The sequence below is a fragment of the Lissotriton vulgaris genome, unplaced genomic scaffold, assembly GCF_964263255.1.
Source record: "Lissotriton vulgaris unplaced genomic scaffold, aLisVul1.2 SCAFFOLD_373, whole genome shotgun sequence".
NCBI lineage: Eukaryota > Metazoa > Chordata > Amphibia > Caudata > Salamandridae > Lissotriton > Lissotriton vulgaris.
The window spans coordinates 347626-361530 of NW_028251674.1; positions in this window are offsets into that span (position 1 = coordinate 347626).

A 13905-nucleotide genomic window follows, 5' to 3' on the forward strand; every position below is an offset into this window, starting at 1 on the left:
ATTACCAAATCTGCGGAGAAATCAGGTAAAAAAGGCAAACCCGTCCTCACCCCAGCCCGTCGATGCGTCTATAACACTAAGGAAATCACCTAGCCCAGGCCCGATCTTGGGTGGCCCCATATATCCATCCCCCGTAAGAAGTCGCAGCCACAGGTTAAAGGGAGACGGCAATACAACAAAGAGCCCGCCTAACCCTAGCCCGATCTCAGATGCCCCCCGGGACGAAACCCTCGTCAAATATCAATCCCCTACACAACCAAGGGACAAGATGGAAGTAAAGGATAGGGGAAGAGTATAACGAGAGGAGAAGCAACTCTAATGGATCCCAGCCCCTCAGCCGAAAGCACGACCCCCACTCTGTTTATAGCAGCAAAGAAGGGAATAACAATGCAGAGACAGTTGGGGATAGACAATTCGCAAAGCGTGACTTGAACAGTTGCATAAACAGCGATAGCCTCAGCTCAACCCGCCAATCTACCGATAACACAGAAGAGCACTCTAGCCCTGGCCCGATCTCGGATACATCCCCAACTGGGGTTCCTGGAGAAAGCCCGCCCCCTCTGAGAACAAAAGACAACATGGCCGTGTAAAGAAGGAGCGTAAAGTGGAGGCATAAAATGGCCGCCGAATATCACCATACAGTCCTTTGTCCTTGATGAGTCGTTTCCCCAGTCCGTCCGGAAAGTGCAGGCTCTGCAGCGTAGCGAGTGTAGGACACGAGGGAAACTCCATCGGCAGGGCCGGAGGCTGCATATCCAGGTCTTTAGGCAATAACAATGTTTCAGGCAGCAATGTGGCAGACCCTGGAGGCAGGGGAAACAAAATGTCACAGGCGAGGCCGGCGGGCGGCCGATATTGAGCGTGGGTAGAGGCAAAAGCAGTCACAACACATCCGCGGGCAAGAAGAAACATTGTATCCTCAGCAGAGTTAAATGGAAACAGTTCCAAGGGTAGCTGGTTCTCGACATCGCGCTCCTGCCGTAGATCAGGCACCAATTTGTCTATGTGGTCGGTCATTACACGGAAAGCCGTGTACATTTTCGAGCGAAAGGCAGACAGGGCGGCCAGGATAGATCCAGTAGAGAGCCGTGATTGTAGCCCCTCATCATCAAACTCCGGGGGAGACAGTGGCGGGCGGTCTCCCAGCACGAGCAGGGTGTCCGAGGCGGCAGACCAGGACGGGCACTCTCTCACTCTCCCCGAGGCATCAGACATAGCCATGTCGGTAGGGCCACAGGAGTAGTCGCCGAGGCGGGTGCGGCATAAACAGGCAGCAATTGAAGTCACACTACCAGCACAAATGATTCAGATCGGGCTCTCGAGACTGAGAACCCTACAGCTGCATGCCGTAGCACCAGGACAGGGAAGCATTCAGCCGATGCTTGCCAAACATGGCCGTGCAGTCAATTCCGCTCGCACTCCGCCTCGGACAAAGACGCTGTACCTGGAGAGCAGCTCTACACAGTGATCACGCACAGGGCACAGCTCGCATTGTTCCGTGGCAGGCAGCGCAGTCAGGGTTCCGTCCCGTTGGATGGTGCCACCTTTACGTCCTCGGTGTCGCACGGGGACCCCCGCCTTCATCAAGCCTCCCAGACTCGGAGACGGACGGCGGTTCAGCACGGGGCCGAGGCTGAGAATATTTGCGCATCTATCTCCGGCTGCCGGGCGAGTCGAGAAGCCTGGGAACGATGCAGCAGATCAGCACAGCATAGCGGACGTTCCGCCGCCACAAAATACCAGGATAGGGATCAGGATAGTAGCGCAGTGGAAGAGAGCTGGCGGAGCCGGGAGCTTACACGTCTGCTCAAGTCGCCATCTTGGCTCCTCCCACTAATCATACTTTCTATGGCAAAATTAACCCCCTCATGTTGTTCCTTTTTAAATTGAGTGTTTTCAGACTTACCACTTCATTCCAATCAAGATGGCTTCTGGTGTGCCATACTTTTGTCATAAGTAAGACTGTTAGCGCTCTAGTTGTTCTTTAGAACACTCTGGGACATTCTGTCATTGGGCTATACTTGGGGTACATCTGGGTGATATTTGGGCTACATTTAGGCTCTTTTGTCTCTGGTGGTCATCTTGGGAGACTGTATGTCAGAATTTTTTAATGAAATTGAAGAGGGTTTGAGAAGTCACTCAAAATGTGCCCTAATTTTTCTTTCTGCAGCACTAATCATAATTCATATGGCAAAATATACCCCCTCATTTTGTTCCTTTTTAAATTAAATGTTTTAAGAGTTACCACTTTATTCCAATCAAGATGGCTTCAGGTGTGCCATACCTTTGTAATAAGTAGGACTGTTAGCGCTCTAGTTGTTCTTTAGAACACTCTGGGACATTCTGTCATTGGGCTATACTTAGGCTACATCTGGGTGATATTTGGGCTACATTTGGGCTCTTTTGTCTCTGGTGGCCATTTTGGGAGACTGCATGTCAGAATTTTTTAATGAAATAGAAGAGGATTTGAAAAGTCACTCAAAATGTGCCCTAATTTTTCTATCTGCAGCACTAATAATACCTTCTATTGCATAATATACCCCCTCATTTTGTTCCTTTTTAAATTAAATGTTTTAAGAGTTACCACTTTATTCCCATCACGATGGCTCCAGGTGTGCTATACCTTTGTAATAAGTAGGACTGTTAGCGCTCTAGCTGTTCTTTAGAACACTCTGGGACATTCTGTCATTGGGCTATACTTGGGCTACATCTGGGTGATATTTGGGCTACATTTGGGCTCTTTTGTCTCTGGTGGCCATTTTGGGAGACTGCATGTCAGAATGTTTTAATGAAATAGAAAAGGATTTGAGAAGGCACTCAAAATGTGCCCTAATTTTTCATTCTGCAGCACTAATCATACTTTCTATGGCAAAATATACCCCCTCATGTTGTTTCTTTTTAAATTAAATGTTTTAAGAGTTACCACTTTATTCCAATCAAGATGGCTTCAGGTGTGCCATACCTTTGTAATAAGTAGGACTGTTAGCGCTCTAGTTGTTCTTTAGAACACTCTGGGACATTCTGGCATTGGGCTATACTTGGGCTACATCTGGGTGATATTTGGGCTACATTTGGGCTCTTTTGTCTCTGGTGGCCATTTTGGGAGACTGCATGTCAGAATGTTTTAATGAAATAGAAAAGGATTTGAGAAGTCACTCAAAATGTGCCCTAATTTTTCATTCTGCAGCACTAATCATACTTTCTATGGCAAAATATACCCCCTCATGTTGTTTCTTTTTAAATTAAATGTTTTAAGAGTTACCACTTTATTCCAATCAAGATGGCTTCAGGTGTGCCATACTTTTGTCATAAGTAAGACTGTTAGCGCTCTAGTTGTTCTTTAGAACACTCTGGGACATTCTGTCATTGGGCTATACTTGGGGTACATCTGGGTGATATTTGGGCTACATTTAGGCTCTTTTGTCTCTGGTGGCCATCTTAGGAGACTGTATGTCAGAATTTTTTAATGAAATTGAAGAGGGTTTGAGAAGTCACTCAAAATGTGCCCTAATTTTTCTTTCTGCAGCACTAATCATAATTCATATGGCAAAATATACCCCCTCATTTTGTTCCTTTTTAAATTAAATGTTTTAAGAGTTACCACTTTATTCCAATCAAGATGGCTTCAGGTGTGCCATACCTTTGTAATAAGTAGGACTGTTAGCGCTCTAGTTGTTCTTTAGAACACTCTGGGACATTCTGTCATTGGGCTATACTTAGGCTACATCTGGGTGATATTTGGGCTACATTTGGGCTCTTTTGTCTCTGGTGGCCATTTTGGGAGACTGCATGTCAGAATTTTTTAATGAAATAGAAGAGGATTTGAAAAGTCACTCAAAATGTGCCCTAATTTTTCTTTCTGCAGCACTAATAATACCTTCTATTGCATAATATACCCCCTCATTTTGTTCCTTTTTAAATTAAATGTTTTAAGAGTTACCACTTTATTCCCATCACGATGGCTCCAGGTGTGCTATACCTTTGTAATAAGTAGGACTGTTAGCGCTCTAGTTGTTCTTTAGAACACTCTGGGACATTCTGTCATTGGGCTATACTTGGGCTACATCTGGGTGATATTTGGGCTACATTTGGGCTCTTTTGTCTCTGGTGGCCATTTTGGGAGACTGCATGTCAGAATGTTTTAATGAAATAGAAAAGGATTTGAGAAGGCACTCAAAATGTGCCCTAATTTTTCATTCTGCAGCACTAATCATACTTTCTATGGCAAAATATACCCCCTCATGTTGTTTCTTTTTAAATTAAATGTTTTAAGAGTTACCACTTTATTCCAATCAAGATGGCTTCAGGTGTGCCATACCTTTGTAATAAGTAGGACTGTTAGCGCTCTAGTTGTTCTTTAGAACACTCTGGGACATTCTGGCATTGGGCTATACTTGGGCTACATCTGGGTGATATTTGGGCTACATTTGGGCTCTTTTGTCTCTGGTGGCCATTTTGGGAGACTGCATGTCAGAATGTTTTAATGAAATAGAAAAGGATTTGAGAAGTCACTCAAAATGTGCCCTAATTTTTCATTCTGCAGCACTAATCATACTTTCTATGGCAAAATATACCCCCTCATGTTGTTTCTTTTTAAATTAAATGTTTTAAGAGTTACCACTTTATTCCAATCAAGATGGCTTCAGGTGTGCCATACCTTTGTAATAAGTAGGACTGTTAGCGCTCTAGTTGTTCTTTAGAACACTCTAGGAGGCTGCAGTAGAACACAAAGGAATCAACTGACAGTCTCTGTCCTTGTTGGATGTACATGTTTTACTGAGAATGTCAGACTTCATTTTCACATGACTGAGAAAGATAATGTGAATTTACAGAAAATATGCTTTCAGTTTAGCTTATAGATCCCCTTCCAAACCACTGTGGGAAAATCATGAGATATTAGTTTTCTTTCAAACAATATTCATGATATCACAGCAGAAGGTTTTTTCACATGGTAAAATCCCCTTAGAACCCACCACAATTCCTAAAACGAGTATGGTACCATCAACAAATGATTTATAATGTAACTAAAGTCCTAAAACCCTCCATTAACTACAATGCTTTTTAATGAGGTGCTATCATGTATATTGGTCCCAAGATGGCTGCCAACACTTCTTGGATGAAGTGCTGACAGCCAATCAGATCAGATGTGTGGTTAGGCTCCGCCCAGATATATATCTTTTTTTGAACCTAAATTACTCAAAATCCACTGGAGCACATATATTGAGACCTAGCAAAGGCACATCGGGCTAACAGTCCCTACAATTTTGCCAAGTTTCGTGCAAATCCATTCAGCCGTTCGAGCTAAAAGTGAGGCCAACCACCCTATGGAAATTAACATGGGAAAAACGCGTTTTGGGACCCCCCATTTTTCTCGGCCCCCCTTGATGAAACCCCCCCCAAATTGTCAGGGGCTGCTCAGAAACAAAATGTTCAATTTTCCTGAAAATTTCAGCCAATTCCGTCCACAAACGCCAAAGTTATTAGACATAGAATTTTCAAAAATCCCATAGAGAAAAAATCCTAACTATATATACCTACTGGCGACCGCCAGTAGGTAATATATATATATATATATATTACCTACTGGCGGTCGCCAGTAGGTAGTTATAGTTAGGATTTTTTTCAATGTTAAATCTCAAAATTCTATTTGGAATAACTTTGGCGCCGTTTGACGAATCTGACTGAAAATTTCCTCAAAATGGCCTCGCGGCGTTCCAGTCCTTCCCTAAAGGTCTGGGGGGGATTCGTCAAGCGGGGGCCGAGATAAAAGGGGGGTCCCAAAACGCATTTTCCCCATGTTAATTTCCATAGGGCGGTCGATTTCACTTTTAGCCCGAACGGCTGAATGGATTTCAACCAAATTTGGTAAAATTTTAGGAACTGGTAGCCCGATGTGCCTTTGCTATGTCTCAAGATATGTGCTCCAGTGGATTTTGAGTAATTTAGGTTCAAAAAAATATATATATCTGTAAGTGCGCCCCGGTACGCGCTCCGGGGAGCTCTCCGGGCGCGCTACGCGACTTGCGCACGGAAAGCTGATTGGCTTTCGGGTGTCTGTAAACATTCCAAACGGTCTGGAGCGGCCGCCATCTTGTGTCTCGGTATGATCGAGACACAAGAGGTGGCCAAAACAAAAGTGCAACAAATTAATATTTCCTTTGGCACTTGTGGTTTTCCCAAGCACAATTAATAAGAGTGATGCATTGCTCACCATAGCAAATCGTTTGACCACAAAATTTACAAACCATTTTAAAATTTGAAAAGTTGGTTTGTATGATGGAGCATGTCTCCCTAACTTCTGGTCCTGATGGGGTGGAAACAGTAGTTTGGGAGGTGCTGGCAGTAGATTGGACAGGGTTTTTGGCCAGTTCCCTGACCTCTGCCCTAGAATAGTTATTGGGATGCTTTCTAAGCATATGCCTAATCATTGTGTGGTTGCCGAAGGAGTATTTCTTGTTGGGATTCCCCCTTGACAGCTCCTGATGACAGATTAGGCAGGTTGCTTTAGGTGCATTTACTTTTTTTTTGACACTAGGGATAGAAAAAAAATGCCATATGATGTGCTCTTTTGGCTTGTAGGTTATGTTGTCCTCTCGGACGAATCTACTCTCCTCTTCGTCCTCATCCTCCTCCTGTTCTTGATCTCCACCACTGTGAAGTTGTGGAGGTCCTTGTGGTGGTGGTGGGGTGGTGGTGGTCCAGAACATCCAGCAGCTGCAGCTAATGTAGCCATTATCGACAGATATAAGTAAAGGTCTTCCTCTCTCAAAGAAAAAAGGTAGAATAAGGAAAAAAGGTGTGGGCTTTCATCATTTGGAAAAAAAAATATCCTGAACCAATGAAAAGTGTTAATTTTAGGTCACATGACCAGGGGTTTCATCATTATGAAACCAAAACTGTTATGAACCAATGAAAAGTGTTATTTTTAGGTCATATGACCTGAAGTGCTTACGCTACGCACCCCGGGGCACGTCCCGGGGCACGTCCCGGGGCGCGCCCCGGGTCACGTCACGTAAGCGCGTCGGAAGATTACGTTGCGCGATCGTATTCGCTCGAGTGCTTCCGGGTGCGCTTACGCCGTGCGTATCACGCGGACTCGGCTACGCAATACGTCACAATCATGTTTTCGTTCGCGAAAATGGCGCTTACGGGACGCTCCCTGGGTCGCGCTCCGGGGCGCTTCATAATAGTACGCTTTCCGTTGCGCTCCCCGGGGCGCGCACCGGGAGCGCCCGCGCACCGGGAGCGCTCCAATGCAAAAAAAAAAAAAATATACAAAAAAAACAATTTGCAAAATTGAAGGGACTGGTAGCCTGATGTGCCTTTGCTATGTCTCAAGATATATGCTCAAGTGGTTTTTAAGAAAATTAACTTTAAAAAAAAATATTGGGACACATTGGGCTATATATATATGTTAGAGCCCAAATGTAGCCCAAATGTAGCCCAATGTAGCCCAATGTAGACCAATGTACTTATAAAGTGAGACTTATAGTTAGGAATTAGCATTTCAAAAATCTATTAATCTATTAAATTCAATGTAAAAACCATTGGTTTCACATCAGTTATAGTTAGGAGTTAGCATTAAAAAACCTATGAAATTCACTGAAAAAAACAGAGGTTTCACACCAGTTATAGTTAGGAATTAGCATTTAAAAAACCTATTAAATTCACTGAAAAAACCATAGGTTTCACACCAGTTATAGTTACCTGGAAATTTTACTGACATAAAACCATTGAAATTCCCACGTTATAGTTAGTTGGACTCACTATAACTTGCGCGTGCAATGCACTGCTGATGACATCACATATTACATCACTCATGACATGGTCAGTGACATCACTCATGACATCACTGATGATACCATCCTTGTGACCGAGTGACAGACCTCCTTTCACTATAATGTAACCCTTGAAACACATATTCGAAAATACAAAATTTTTCAAAACAATGCAGATACCCATACCAGTTACAACAACCAAATCTATAATTCCAGCATTTATATACACATCCACTCATTCACCAACAGTTCTATATAGTCACTCATACATACACTCACTCATCATATGTAGTGATACACCTATACATCCTGTTACACACCAACAGTGATCCAAAAGTTACTTACACATACTAACACATGCAAATATACTATTGAACATCCATTTATTTGCATATACAACTACACACACACTGCCACCTTACTTCTAAGGAAACTTACACATACAATCACTTATAGAAACACATACATATTTAAACAGGAACTCTTACAATCTCTCACTCTCACATATACTCATTTATATATCAATACTCACATATACTAGATTAAAACATATGTCGTTACTGATAAATACACTAGTGTCATTCACTCACTAACACACACATATACACACTCATCCACCCATACAGTCCTGCACATATGCTGTCTTCAAAACACATACAAACAGAGAGTCAGTCATTGATGCATCTATGTGCTAAGTAATACCCCCACCAAACCATACAGACACTCATACTGTTATTAAAAAAACATCTAATAACCCATATACACACACATGTAGCTACTTACCAACCCAAGCAGCCACTTATACACAAAATGAAACACTGATACATATACTTAAATATTTAAACATTACTCGCTAATATATGTATTCACTAAGATACACTTAATAAGCCAGTATTTAAAAAAACATCCTTTCAGACACTTATTTAAACATTTATTCTTCCATCGACCTTTACAGCGGACGCTGTCGAAACGCGTTGGTTTATTTGCTTTTGACCCCATGGATTAATAAATCACTTCAAGAAATCAACTCGCAGCGTGGTGCTGGGCTTTGTTTTGAAGTGTGACTCCGTCTTTCTTTCCTTGAGGGGGAGAAAATTGTTGGAATAATTAAGCAGTTGGGCTCAACTGCGGGAGTGACGCGACCACACATAGCAGCGCCTACAAGGGAAAGGAGGGAGCCATAAGGTAGAGATATATATATATATATATATATATATATATATATATATATATATATATATATATATATATATATATATATATATATATATATATATGTATATATTACCTACTGGCGATAGCCAGTAGGTATATATAGTTAGGATTTTTTTCCTATGGGATTTCTGAAAATTCTATGTCGAATAACTTTGGCGTTTGTGGACGGAATTGGCTGAAATTTTCAGGAAAATGGCACATTGTGTTTCTGAGCAGCCCCTGAAAATTTGGGGGGGTTTCGTCAAGGGGGGGCCGAGAAAAAAGGGGGGTCCCAAAACGCGTTTTTCCCATTCATTTTTCCATAGGGCGGTTGGACTCACTTTTAGCTCGAACCGCTGAATGGATTTACATGAAACTTGGCAAAATTGTAGATATGGTTTGCCCGACGTGCCTTTGCTATGTCTCAATATATGTGCTCCAGTGGATTTTGAGAAATTAACGTTTTAAAAAATATATATATCTGTGACAGCGATCTGGCTAACGCCCCGGTTCGCGTACCGGACGCGTCACGGAACTTCGCGAAGCGAAGCTGATTGGCTCTCCGGTGTCTGTCAACATTCTAAACAGTCCGGAGCGGCCGCCATCTTGTCTCTCGGTAGGATCGAGAGACAAGATGTGGTGAAAAACGAAGGGGGAAATGAAGGAAAGGGGGCAAGGTAGACCCCTCCTGACCCCCTAGGATTGATGAGGGGGATATTAAAGTGCCGCGCGGGGCAAAAAATAAAAGAAATTTTTTTTTTGCGATTTTTCTCCGTAGAGGCGTGTCCCGGTACGCGAACCGGGCAGCTAACCGGGCAGCTAACCGGCAGCGTAACGGGAGTCTGAGGAGAAGCTGATTGGTTGTCAACATTGTAAACAGTCCGGAGCGGCCGCCATCTTGTCTCTCGGTAGGATCGAGAGACAAGAGGTGGAAAAAAAGGGGGAAATGAAGGAAAGGGGGTAAGGTAGACCCCTCCTGACCCCCTAGGATTGATGAGGGGGGTATTAAAGTGCCCCGCTGGGCAAAAAATAAAAAATAAAAATTTTAGCGATTTTTCGCTGTAGAGGCCCTTCCCGGTACGCGAACCAGGCAGCTAACCGGAAGCGTAACGGGAGTCCGCCATCTTGTGTTTTTGAAGCGTCCGGTTCGCGTACCGGGTAGCGTCCCAGTAAGCGTAACAAGGGGAAAACCAAGAGAAACAGTAAAAAAAAAATTTAAGGGAATAGATTTCCACCAAACTTGGCAAAATTGTAGGGACTGTTTGTTTGATGTGCCTTTGCAAGGCCTCAAGATATGTGCACGTGTGGATTTTGTCTAATTAAGGTTAAAAAAATATATATATATATCTGTAAGCGTGCTCCAGCGGGCTTATGTTACGGGTTTTGTTTGCGCTGCAGAGCCGATACGTCACGGTTATGCGACGCGTCATGAGGCATCTCACGTGGCTACGTGATACGTCACGTAATAAAGAATATATTTTACAGCTATAGATATTAGCTTTTAAAAAACCAATGAAATTCACTGAAAAAAACATAGGTTATAGACCATATATAGTTAGGAATTTGCATTTACAAAACCTTGAAAATTCACTGAAAAAACCATAGGTTAGAGACCATATATAGTTAGCTGGACATTTTATTGATATAAAGCCAATGAAATTCCATATATAGTTAGTTGCACTAACTATATATTTCGCGCATCCGCAATCCAATGCTGATGATGTCACATATTACATCATTCATGACATGGTCAGTGACATCACTGATGACATCACTGATGACATCTCAAATGACATCACTGATGACATCTCATTTAACATCAATGATCACACCACTGATGATATACTTCATGTGATAATACAATGCACCTCCTTACACTCTAATATAACCTCTGTTACACCTAGTGAAAAATACAGAGTATCATTTTTGAAACCATTGACACACGAATACCATTTACTACATACGCACTCACTGATTCCTACGTCTACACACACATTCACTCATTCACCCATACAATCACTCGTACATACAGTCACTCATCATTACAGCACTATCATATGCACTCATACACCTATGCAGACACTCACACACTGCCACTCATCCATGGAGTTACTCACAAACCTAGTCAGTCCTGTAAAGAATCAATCACACTTTGATTTCTTCATCTATACAGTTGAACACAGAACAGCTTACATTTTCAGATATACTAACACATACTTACTCGCTTATACAATCAAATCCTTCATCCATACTCTTATACATCCACTCATTCTTCAATATGTAAAACCTATTTAAACTTTACAAAAACACACAGACACTGGATGATGTCATCAGTGATGTCATTTGAGATGTCATCAGTGATGTCATCAGTGATGTCACTGACCATGTCATGAATGATGTAATATGTGACATCATCAGCATTGGATTGCGGATGCGCGAAATATATAGTTAGTGCAACTAACTATATATGGAATTTCATTGGTTTTATATCAATAAAATGTCCAGCTAACTATATATGGTCTCTAACCTATGGTTTTTTCTGTGAATATATATATATATATATATGTCTATCCTCGTAGGTGTCCATGAATAGATCAGCTATGTCTGGAGAAAATCCAACTTTCATGGCCACTCCCTTTGTCTGTAAGAAAAAATAATTCCTGAACACAAAAACATTTTTTGTCATCGCTATCTCAAGAAGGCTCACTATACATTCCGGAGGGACCCAATGCGGCCTCTCCGTTTGTCCAAGGACTTCCCGGACTACCTCTAAAGCCTCTTCATGTGGGCTACTGGCGTAGGGAGAAGCTATGTCCAATGTCACTAATCGCTGTTTATCTCTGTCAAAGGATTGATTTTCAACCAGTTTATTGACTTCCTTGGTGTTGTGAATGTAGGATCGCATCTTGGACACCCATGGTTGCAGGTACAAGCCAATATATTGACAAAAGGGTTCCAAGATGGATCCAGAACTGGAAACAATGGGTCTACCTGGTGGCTTCTCTTTGTTTTATGTACCTTAGGGAGGGTATAGATAGTAGGGATAAGGGGATCCTTTCTATTCAGGTAACCAAATTTTACTAAGGTAACCCTTAATGAGTCCTGTGGAGGTCAGCTGATGTACAAGCTTAGCCACCTCCTCGGTGGGGTCACCCTAAATATTTCTGTAGTGTTCTGCTACCTGTAACTGTGTCATGATCTCTTTAAAGTAATCCAGGATATCCTGGATTGCGATGGCACGCCTTCATCCGCTGTCTTGATAACTATGTTAAGTCTCTCATCTCTCGTAATATGCTTAATGTAGCTCTTTGTTTCATACAGTTTCATCACAACCCTCAGCACCAATTGCCCGAAGGCCAGTAGGCCAGTACATTGTTGGACATAGATGAGGGAGGTAGAAAAGAGGAAGGAGTCATCAAGTAAGTGACAGAAGGCCATGTATCCTGCATAGGGTCAGGATTATTGTAAAAACAATGGCATACTTTTCTTAAGAATTGATGTAGTTCAACCTTGGTACTGAAGCAACATGTGGGTGCTTCAGTTACAAAGGTGTAAATACAGATGTCTGAGGCAGTAGTAATATCTTCAAAAGGTATTTATTGATAATACAAGGGAAAAGAGAGCCGTCCCGACTGGTACAGCCACAGCACAGGTCCCAACCTACAAGTAAAGAACCCTGCAATCTGAACAGTCCAGGTGACATCATATTCTATACAGGGTTCCTACAAACATCATCATATCACCACACCTCCCCCTTTTTTATATAAAAAAAATGAAACAATGTTACAATTTTAAAGAAATAAGAACTTTTGTACTCAAACGTAGTCTTGAAGTTTGCTAGGTCTAGTATGAATTCTTGTGCTTTTTCTGATACCACTATCTCTACTCAAAACAATTTTGTCATTTTTCACATTTCTATCAAAAGAGCAAGGGTCTTTTGCTATAGGAGAGATATTCCACCAATTGCCATTTGCTTGTTTAACAGCATTCCTTGGAATTTAATCAACCTGCTGACACTCTAAAAATTTAGAAAGACCTTTCCTGACAGAGACCGGGTTTTTCACTCTAACCCAATCTCCAATTCTAATCATGTGAGTTTCTTTCTCAACTGTAGAATCAATGTTTTTCTTGTTGAACTCAGAAGATCTTTTGTTGGCTGAATTCCACATGCTCTTCATATCACAACCATGGTGAAATGATTTCACCATCCAAAATGAATAGACTCGTGAAGAAGCTTTTCTTCCCCTCATGTGTACAAATGGGCTAAAATTTGTTGCTGCATGAGGAGAAGTGCGATATGACCAGACAAGATCTTTCACTGCTTGGAAAATACAAGTTTTTGATCTAAAAGCTGCTTGTACACATTCTACTACAATTCTATTAAACCTTTCAGTTTTACCATTGCTTTGCGGATGGTAAAGAGGAGTTCTGGTGTGTTTAATGCCACGAGAATGAAAAAAATATTTCATTTCTTGTGAAATAAATTGGACACCATTGTCCGTGAGAATTTCCTCTGGATAACCTTCTCTAAGAAAAATCTTGTTAAGACAAGTGATAACACTTTTTGAATTTGGAATACTGATTGGTCCGACTTCAACCCATCTAGATAAATGGTCAACAAGAACCAAAAAGTACTTTGAATTTGAAGGAAGAACGTGAAAAGGTCCACGAAAATCCATGCTTAATTTTTGCCATGCTCTCCCAGGAGGAGATACAGGGTGTTCAACAGCACCCTCCAAAACAAGAACTTTATCGCTGGTATTACATTGTGTACATTGTTTAACCAAATCATCTACTTGAATGTCCATTCTGGGCCACCAAAAGTCAGATCTGACTTTCCTTTTAGAAATGGTGGCAGCTAGATGGCCAGAATGAGCAGCCAAAATGATTTTTTCTCGGTAACAAGTGGAACTTTGTCACCTCTAACCACTTT